Source organism: Aethalodelphis obliquidens, unplaced genomic scaffold (genome assembly GCF_003676395.1).
Source record: "Aethalodelphis obliquidens isolate GAN/ISIS:26980383/991018 unplaced genomic scaffold, ASM367639v1 scaffold36, whole genome shotgun sequence".
In the NCBI taxonomy this organism is placed as follows: Eukaryota; Metazoa; Chordata; class Mammalia; order Artiodactyla; family Delphinidae; genus Aethalodelphis; species Aethalodelphis obliquidens.
Genome location: NW_020837980.1, coordinates 3,603,679 through 3,612,974, shown reverse-complemented (window position 1 = coordinate 3,612,974; position 9,296 = coordinate 3,603,679).

Sequence of the window (9,296 nt, the reverse complement as noted above, 5' to 3'; positions counted from 1 at the left end):
AGAAAAACAAATACTAACAAATACTATATATGTATGCTAACACATATATATGGAATCTAAAAAAAAAAAAAAAAGGTTCTGATGAACCTAGGGGCAGGACAGGAATAAAGACACAGACATAGAGAATGGACTTGAGGACACGGGGTCGGGGAAGGGTAAGCTGGGACAAAGTGAGAGAGTAGCATTGACATATATACACTACCAAATGTAAAATAGATAGCTAGTGGGAAGCAGCTGCATAGCACAGGGAGATCAACTTGGTGCTTTGTGACCAGCTAGAGGGGTGGGATAGGGAGGGTGGGAGGGAGATGCAAGGGGGAGGGGATATGGGGATATATGTATACATAGAGCTAATTCACTTTGTTACAAAGCAGAAACTAACAGCATTGTAATACAATTATACTCCAGTAAAGATGTTAAAAAAATAATAAAAAAATAAAAGTAAACCATTCCTTTGCAGCCCCATCATTTCCTGATCCAATACGGTTCTGTGTTACAGAAAAATAGTGTAAAAGTATTGATGTCAGAGAGAGAAGGTCTACACTGATATGCCACCTCATTATCCCTCTGCTTAAGGTGTAAAGCACTCACCTTGCCTAACAAAGAGGCCCCAAAGCAAATTAAGTTAATTCTTGTTACTTTGTCTCTGATTATTTTTAAAGGCTTTGTAATTAGAACAATACTACCTTCTAAGACACCTTTTGTCCCCTCAGAGCAATTTAAAACATAAATTATTATGAAGGGCTTCTCTGAGGCTCATACAAATTAATGTGGACCATAACTCTGAAAGAAATTGGGACACAACTAAAAATAAATCAAGGGCAAGTAGATAATTTAATAAAACAAATTTCAAATTACTGCCCACTGCAATTTCAGCCCAATACACCCTGTTCAGGTACCAGGATATAAAGAAACTGTTGACTGAAGTAAAAACTCACAATGTGAGAGCTGTGGGTTTTGTTTTGTTTGGTTTTGTTTCCGGTATGCGGGCCTCTCGCTGTTGTGGCCTTTTCTGTTGCGGAGCACAGGCTCCGGATGAGCAGGCTCAGCGGCCATGGCTCACGGGCCCAGCTGCTCCACGGTATGTGGGATTTTCCCGGACCGGGGCACGAACCCGTGTCCCCTGCATCGGCAGGCGGACTCTCAACCACTGCACCACCAGGGAAGCCCTGGGTTTTAGTTTTATTTGGGGACTTGCTGAGGACTATAGCCTCTCAGATAGTTCTGAGTAATTGCTCGGAAAAGCTGGTGGGGAGGTCTGCATACATGTGATTTTGGCAAAGAAGTATGTGCTGAAGTAAGTCAGACAGAGAAAGACAAATATCATATCATATTGCTTATATGTGGAATCTAAAGAAATGGTACAAATGAACCTATTTACAAAACAGAGGTTGAGATGTAGGAAACAAACTTGTGGTTACCAGGGAAGAAAGGGGACCGTGGAGGGATAAACTGGGATACTGGGATTGACATATACACACTACTATATGTAGAATATTTAACTAATAAGGACCTACTGAACAGCACAGGGAACTCTATTCAATACTCTGTAATGACCTATATGGGAATTGAATCTAAAAAGGAGCGGATATATGTGTATGTTTAACTGACTCACTTTTCTGTACAGCAGAAGCTAACAAAGCATTGTAAATCAATACTATGCTTCAATAACATTAGAAAAAAATAAAAATTAAAAGGCATCGGGCTTCCCTGGTGGCGCAGTGGTTGGGAGTCCGCCTGCCGATGCAGGGGACACGGTTCGTGCCCCGGTCCGGGAAGATCCCACATGCCGTGGAGCGGCTGGGCCCGTGAGCCATGGCTGTTGAGCCGGCGCGTCTGGAGCCTGTGCTCCGCGGTGGGAGAGGCCACATTGGTGAGAGGCCGGCGTACCGCAAAAAAAAAAAAAAATTAAAAGGCATCAATTAAAAAAAAAAAAAGGAGTACGTGCAATCAAGCACAGATCTTTGTAGAAGGTTACTGCTAGTCACAAGAAACAGGTATCTCAGTTAATGTTTTTAGTGCTTTTCTAAGTATGGGGAGATGCAAGAATCTTGGTTCACTGAATGTTCTCCTGAAAATATCTAACTTTCTGAGGGCTTGTTCTGCCAGTTTTCCCAGAACACAGAGTGCCTCATCCTGAACTTCACCCTGAATTCCTCTCAAGGTGAATTGTAGGTCAGAGACTATAGTGGCTAACGACTTGATTTTTTTGTAGAACTGGATGGTGGGCAACATTCTTTAGTTGGCAGGACAAATGCAATGTTACAAGACAGAAATTCAGGAAAAGTGCTAATAACATAATTTACATCAAAAAATAAATTCTTGTTTAATTATTTAACTATTACCTGTTCTTGAAGAAAATACAGAGAAATAGGGGGGAAAAAAAGGAAATTGAAATATACCTACCACTCCACCCGTTGGGCCATGGCAAGATAGGCAACATGCACTCTAAGAAGCTACCCAGCACCTGGCAGGGCAAATATTGGAGTCTGGGATGCCACGTGAGCTGAGCAATGGCTGCGCCCAGACCTGGGTCCTGACTGGTGGCAGCAGCCTCAGGAGAGAGGAGGGGCTGGCTCCTAGTGAGGGTAAACTGGCTTTCCCTTTCATCCCCAGAACTTGTCTCTGTGGCATCTGCACAGAATTAAAACGAAAGAATATAAAACATTACCTGTGATCTTGCAATTTCTGGCTCTCAGGCAATAAATGTTGTCAACAAATTACTACAAAAGCATACACATGTACATTGCAATAAAGCACATGAAGTGCTTACTAGACTTCAGAGTCTACAATCTCTAGTTTTGAAAACTGCCACAACATTGGAAAGCATATATCCACAGTCTTAGAAATGGAAATTAAAATGTAAGATTATTGTACACAACAGAAAAACAATATTTTCATATGAATGAAATTTTAATTACATACATTTTTAGTTTACATTTTAATTATATACAAATCAAAAAGTCACTTTTAGTTTCTTGTACAACTTCCACAATTTACAGGAAATGTCAGAGGAAACACTAAAATGCCATTGTATAAATTTACATTTAAAATTAAATTCAGACTTACAATAAACTGATTTGTATGAAGAGTTAATTTTTTTAGAAAAATTATTCTATCAGAATCATCAGCTCTAGAAATACTATATTTTGAAATAATTTATCAGAAATTTATCCCAGTGTTGTCACAGCCTATAAAATATTCTTAACAGCTCTAGTAATAGTTGGATCAACAGAAAGATGCTTCTCAAAATTAAAGAGTATCCAAAAAAGTCTTGATTCATAGCATTTGCTGAATTTCACAGTGTAAATATTCTAACCACAGTCAATTTCATGCTACCATCACTGAACACAGAGATGGGAAGAGATGCATGACATTCTATAGAATTTTCACCATATAGATACAGTAGCTGTAGATGGGATGAAGAGTATATTAACAGTAAAATAATTAGAAAATGATGAGTTTTGAACATTTATTATCTTTGTGTTTAATTTATATAAGTGTATATAACTAAACTTTTTATAATGGCTGTGTTTAACAACCAGCTTACAAAATTCTTAAATATTTAACAATTAGTTTTTGTGAACTAGTGAGAACTGACTCTGGCACACTTTCAGATGAAATAAGATTGGCCACTATTGGTATTATTATTTTAAATTTCAGTGATAAGTATGGGCAAGGGCAGGGAGGTCATTTATACTTGTGTAGTGAGGAATTAACCTTACCTAAAGAGGTCTGGCCTTTACCCTGGGCTACTAGGAGATAATTTTTAGGCCCCTGGAATATCCTGACTGTCAGGAGGGTCTTTGCTGAGGGATTTGGGCACCAGACAGCCAAACAATGCAGTTTATGATGGGAGCTTGGGTCACGGAGTATCAGTTCTGACCTCGAAGATATTAGCCTGACCTCTGGGAGGGGCTGATGCCCATAGGTCAGCGATACAGGCAGTATGTGATGAGCCCCAATAAAAACTCTAGGTACCAAAGGCTTGAGTGAGCTTCCCTGGTTGGCAGTCGATGTGCATATTGTCACACATTAATGGCAGGAGTGTGACGTGTCCTGGCTTCACGGAGAGAAGACAACAGGAGCTCCATTTGGTGTTTCTCCTGGACTCTGTCCTGTTCGCTTCTTTCTTGGCTTATTTCTATCTGCATCCTTTCCCTGTAATAATCCAGAACTGTTGAGTATAACAGTTTTCAGTGAGTTCTGTGAATCCTCTTGCAAATTATTGAAATTGGGGGTGCTTTTGGGAACCCCCCCAAACTTGCAATTGGTATCAGAAGTGAGGGCATTCCTGTGAAGACTGACCCAAATGCCCCTTAATACTATTTTTCTACTTTAAAATGTTTTCTTTAATGCAAACTTTTTTCTTTTAAAAATCGTAATAGCTGTCAGCCAAGAAGAATGGAAGAAGCAATAGGCACCCCCAAAGCTGTAATGTTAAACTCTCTTTTTTCCCCCCACTTAAAATCTTTAAAGGCTATAAGAATAAATCAAGACAAAACAAAAAGAAGGAAGGAGGGAGAGAAGGAAGGAAGGAAGAGAAGGAGATGAATGAATAAAGAAACCCATAAAAACCCAGATCCACTGCATAAATGCTGCTGGGGGATTAAGTTCAGGAACTCACGTGTGATTGTCAGTTTGTAGGGAATGAGGCTCAATATTAACAACTATTTTCAAAAAAGGAGAACAAATAACGTGAAGAATCTGAATGTTGCCTGGTCTATATGAAATATTTATTAGTCATCAATATTAAGTGTTTTATGTTCTATGTAGTACAGTAACATTTTGTTTTAAAGTGTTTAATGCGTAACATTTATTTTTATTTTATTAAATTGTAGAATTATTTTGCTAAGAAATTCCCTGCCTCACAGACGGTGCTGAGGTCTGCTCCCCACTCCTCTCTTTAGAGGGTCTGGGCATAGCCAAAATTAATAGTCTCAGGGCACAAGGGACTTGATAAAATACCTGCAAAAGCCAATGACTTGCATCCTATATTATTAAAGAAGTTGGAGAACCTACCAAGCCAATTGGTTTTTTTTTTTTTTTTTTTGCCAAGCAGTAAAGATTTTGTCTGGAGATAAACAATTTCCCTTGAGAAATAACAATCTCCCATCTTTCCTCGCTGTGCTGCTAAGTCTTATTTCTTGGCCTATTTTTCCACATGTGAATTTATCGAGAGAGATATGAATGAATCTTTTCAGGCCCCACTGCAGCTTACAAAAAAAAAATGAAAAATGCCCTTAGGATTTTATTGTTGACCTTGTTTCTATGAATGAGATAACCAGAGGTGGTTGTTGTGGTGGTGGTGGAGTTTTAAGGAATTTTAAGTCTTCTTTGTACCTCTTGGATGAGTGCTGAATACTGTGGCCTGTTCGGTCAGACAGAAGACAAGGTAGGAGATACTTGCTTTGCAATCTATTTCACAAACGCTGTCACTTTCATTTCCCATTTGTTCAGTGATTTCATTCTTTCCCTCTTATGCAGTTGGAGGGATTAGGAGAGTGTTTTATCCATCTGACAAACTTTTTTTAAGAGAATGAGAATTACACCCACCATCTAAGAATCAGAGTGTCGTGGTAATGCTGAATTGCTGACCGATTTGTATTTATGGAAACACCCAAATGCTGTTTTTTTTCTTTCATACGTGGCCCAAAATTCAGATAACAGCTACTGGGAGGTGGTATCATGAGTGACAGTGATGCCAAACCCAGGAAACTTGCCATAAATCCTCCTCCCTTCTATGCTCATGAAAAAATGTGACTAATCAATTGTGAGAGCTTTGCACGTGAACTCCAGACGCAGTCTTAGAATCCTTCTCAAGACAACCCTCCAGACTGCCACTCTGTGGACAGGTTGGCCTGTGAGTTGAAATCCCTCTATTATCCCTGAGCCAGTGAAATATGTCTGCCGGGAGGCATGGAAACTAAAGAAGTAATACGAAAGCATAAAAATAAAGGTTTGGCATTACAAAGCATTTTCATATTTATATACAAAGATGAATATATGAATATGTTTTATAGTATATATAATCTCACACATGAAATGAGTATATATAATTTTTTAGCTTTAGATGTTAAGACTTCTATATGAATAAATGTATTTCTGCTTAAGTTTTAAGTAGGTCTAAGAAGATTATACTTCTTGTATTTTAGGGGGTTTTTTAGGAGACTCCCATAAGAATTTTCACTATTCTGAAAGTAAATTACCAAATAAGTGAAAATTACCACACAAGAATTAAATTGCTATATTAGAGTATTTCTATGAATAAGATGCCTAGAAAATGTGAAAAATCCATGAAAAAATGCTATTTAGAGCCATTTATAAAGGAAGTCAGTAATTTAGGCACAGATAAGTGCCTTAACGGCTAATACAGTTTTAGCTATAATTTATCATCATTAAGTCTAATCCTGAGTTTTATTGTCTGCCCCCAAATTGAAAATTACTCGTTTTTGAATAAAGGAGGGTTCCATTTAATCTGTGTTCCCTAAAAGTAGCAAAGTTTTGATGTTCCAACTACTCACACTTGCTCTTGAACGAATCACTCTATTTTGCTTCGAATGGTTTAAAGTCAGGATGTGCACAGAAAACTGGGCCTTTCTCTGTCTGACCAGTACTGTACAGGGTTCCATCTTCCTAGCCTGTGAAAATGCCTCAGAGAGTGACTGTGAAGATTGAATGAGCTCAGTTAAGAGCTTTGCCAAGTGCCTGACATAGTGACACATAGTAAGTGTGCTCAGTAGAAGTTAGCTATGATGAAAGATTATGATAATGGTGGTGGTGATTTTTCTCTCTCTTTTCTCTCAGTAATATCTTGCTACTTCTATTTTTCTCCATTATGGAAACATAGAAAATCTGCTGTTAAGCAGCTATTCATTCATTCATTCATTCTGAGAATGGGGCTATCAGCCTAACTTGGATTTAACTCTGGACAGCCATAGTCTATCTTGCTCACCGTTGCCTCACTGCAGTCATGGGATCAAGATTATGAAACTTCTCAATTCCTGATGCCAGAGAATGCCTCCATCACCAATGAGTCACCCAGCTGTTCTGTTTTTTTGTAATTTGACTGCCAGGATCAAATTGCTTCCCAAGGAAACTTTAATCATTTTTCTTTCCAAAACTTTAATCTTTAACATCACAGGACATAAATTTTTAACAATTACTTCATAGGAATTTTTTTAGATTTCCCCATGGTTACAAAGAAATCACTAGCAAAACTATTTGGCTATTTTATCACTAATGCGTATCCCTTTCTTTAATCTTCTTAAAACATTTTTTTAAATCCTTGGAAGCTGAATTTATAGTGAAAATGAACTAGCGAAAAAATAGGAAGGTATTGAAAAGACCTATTTTTCCCAGAATATTTATTTCCTAGATTTTCAAGGAAATCTTTGGTTTCCTTCCTTTAAAGTTGCAGGTCTGGAACTTGCACTCCTTTGCTCTATTTGTTGTAACTCTGAGGTAGGAGACAGTGAACCAATATCCTTGTACTAAGCCTGGAGTAAGTAGGAATGTCATGGGTATAAAAAGCCATAGACTTTTCCTCCCTATAGTGGAGCACTAGATCCAAGGATACATAGAAAATAAGACTAAGCAACAACACTTGCCTCATAACAGCAGATTTTTAAGAGTAGAGAAGTGCCAGGAGAAGATAAAGGATGAGCCCAGCACCTGGGGCCCTTTTTGCCCTAGGGATGAGCGAGAGGCAGAGCCCAGCATTGACACCCTCTGGGGAACAAGAAGGAGTTCAGTTTCCACCGAGAATAGGTACAAATTGACCCCAGCTAGGCATAGGGGTGGGGTCCTGTAGAAGACACCCTAGAAATAAGAGGAACTGGAAGTCCACCACCACTTCTAACTCCAGTCCAGCTTCCAGGGATCTTGATCATCTCAGTAAAGGTGAAAGAAAACTTTTTACTAACAAAACAAGGAAGAGTTTATCACCAGAAGACCAGTATTAAAGGAAACACTAATGGGTGGTCTTCCAGCAGAATGAAAATAATTCCAGATGAAAGTACAGAGACAGAGGAAGAACAAGAATGCAATCTAAATTGTAAATGTGGTACTATGTGATTAAATCTAGTTGAAAATTACCTGCTTACAAATCTATAGAGACGGAGAGTAGGTTACCAGTTGCCAGGGGCTGGGGAGCCGGTTAATGGGGAGTGACTGCTAATGAGCACAGGATTTCTTTTTAGAGTCATGAAAATGTTCTAACATTATATTGTGGTGATGCACAATTCTGAGGGTACACTAAAATCCATCAAGTTTTACAATTTAAAATGGTGAATTTTATGGTAGGTAAATTATCTCTCAATGAAACTTTTTTTTAAAAAAAAAAAAAGAAGACAAAACGTATGCCATCAATAGCATGTGAAGTGAGAGGGGTACATGGACTTGAAGTGTTCTGAGATCATTGAATTATCTGGAAAGAGGGTAAATTAGGAATTAGTCATTAGGCTTTACAATTATGTTTTATTCTCATTCTATAGGAGTGTCATGTCATATCACACACACACACACACACACACACACACACACACACTTCTTTTTTTTTTTTTTTGGTACACGGGCCTCTCACTGTTGTGGCCTCTCTCCCGTTGCGGAGCACAGGCTCCGGACGCGCAGGCTCAGCGGTCATGGCTCACGGGCCCAGCCGCTCCGCGGCATGTGGGATCTTCCCGGACTGGGGCATGAACCTGTGTCCTCTGCATCGGCAGGCAGACTCTCAACCACTGCGCCACCAGGGAAGCCCAACACACACATTTTTTTGAAAAGAATGAGAGGCAACTGAGCCAAAGGGGTTAATGCTAACAGTCTAGTTTTCCAGTCAGTTCCTTCTTAAAGAAGCCCTAACAAAAGAGTGATGTGGATTCCAGGCAGACAGAGTGGAAAGATAAAATTCTCCTGTTTTCTGCCTAAAATGGTAAATGTAAGGTAATGGTAAATGTACCACTGTACAGTATGAATAAGCTTAGTAAATAGTAGATACAGATCACCCCAGACAATGAAAAAATAAGTCTTAAATGATACAACTGACTTACAGTAGGAAGGCTAGGACTTTACAAATATTTAACCATTTTTTAAATGTTTTACTGTTGTAAACCATTTTCACTGGCTTTTAATTACCAAAAGCTGGACCAGCACTGTTTTTTTTGTTTTTTGAATTTCATTTCATTTATTTATTTATTTATTTATACAGCAGGTTCTTATTAGTTATCTATTTTATGCATATTAGTGTATATATGTCAATCCCAATCTCCCAATTCATCCCACCACCACACCCCCACCCT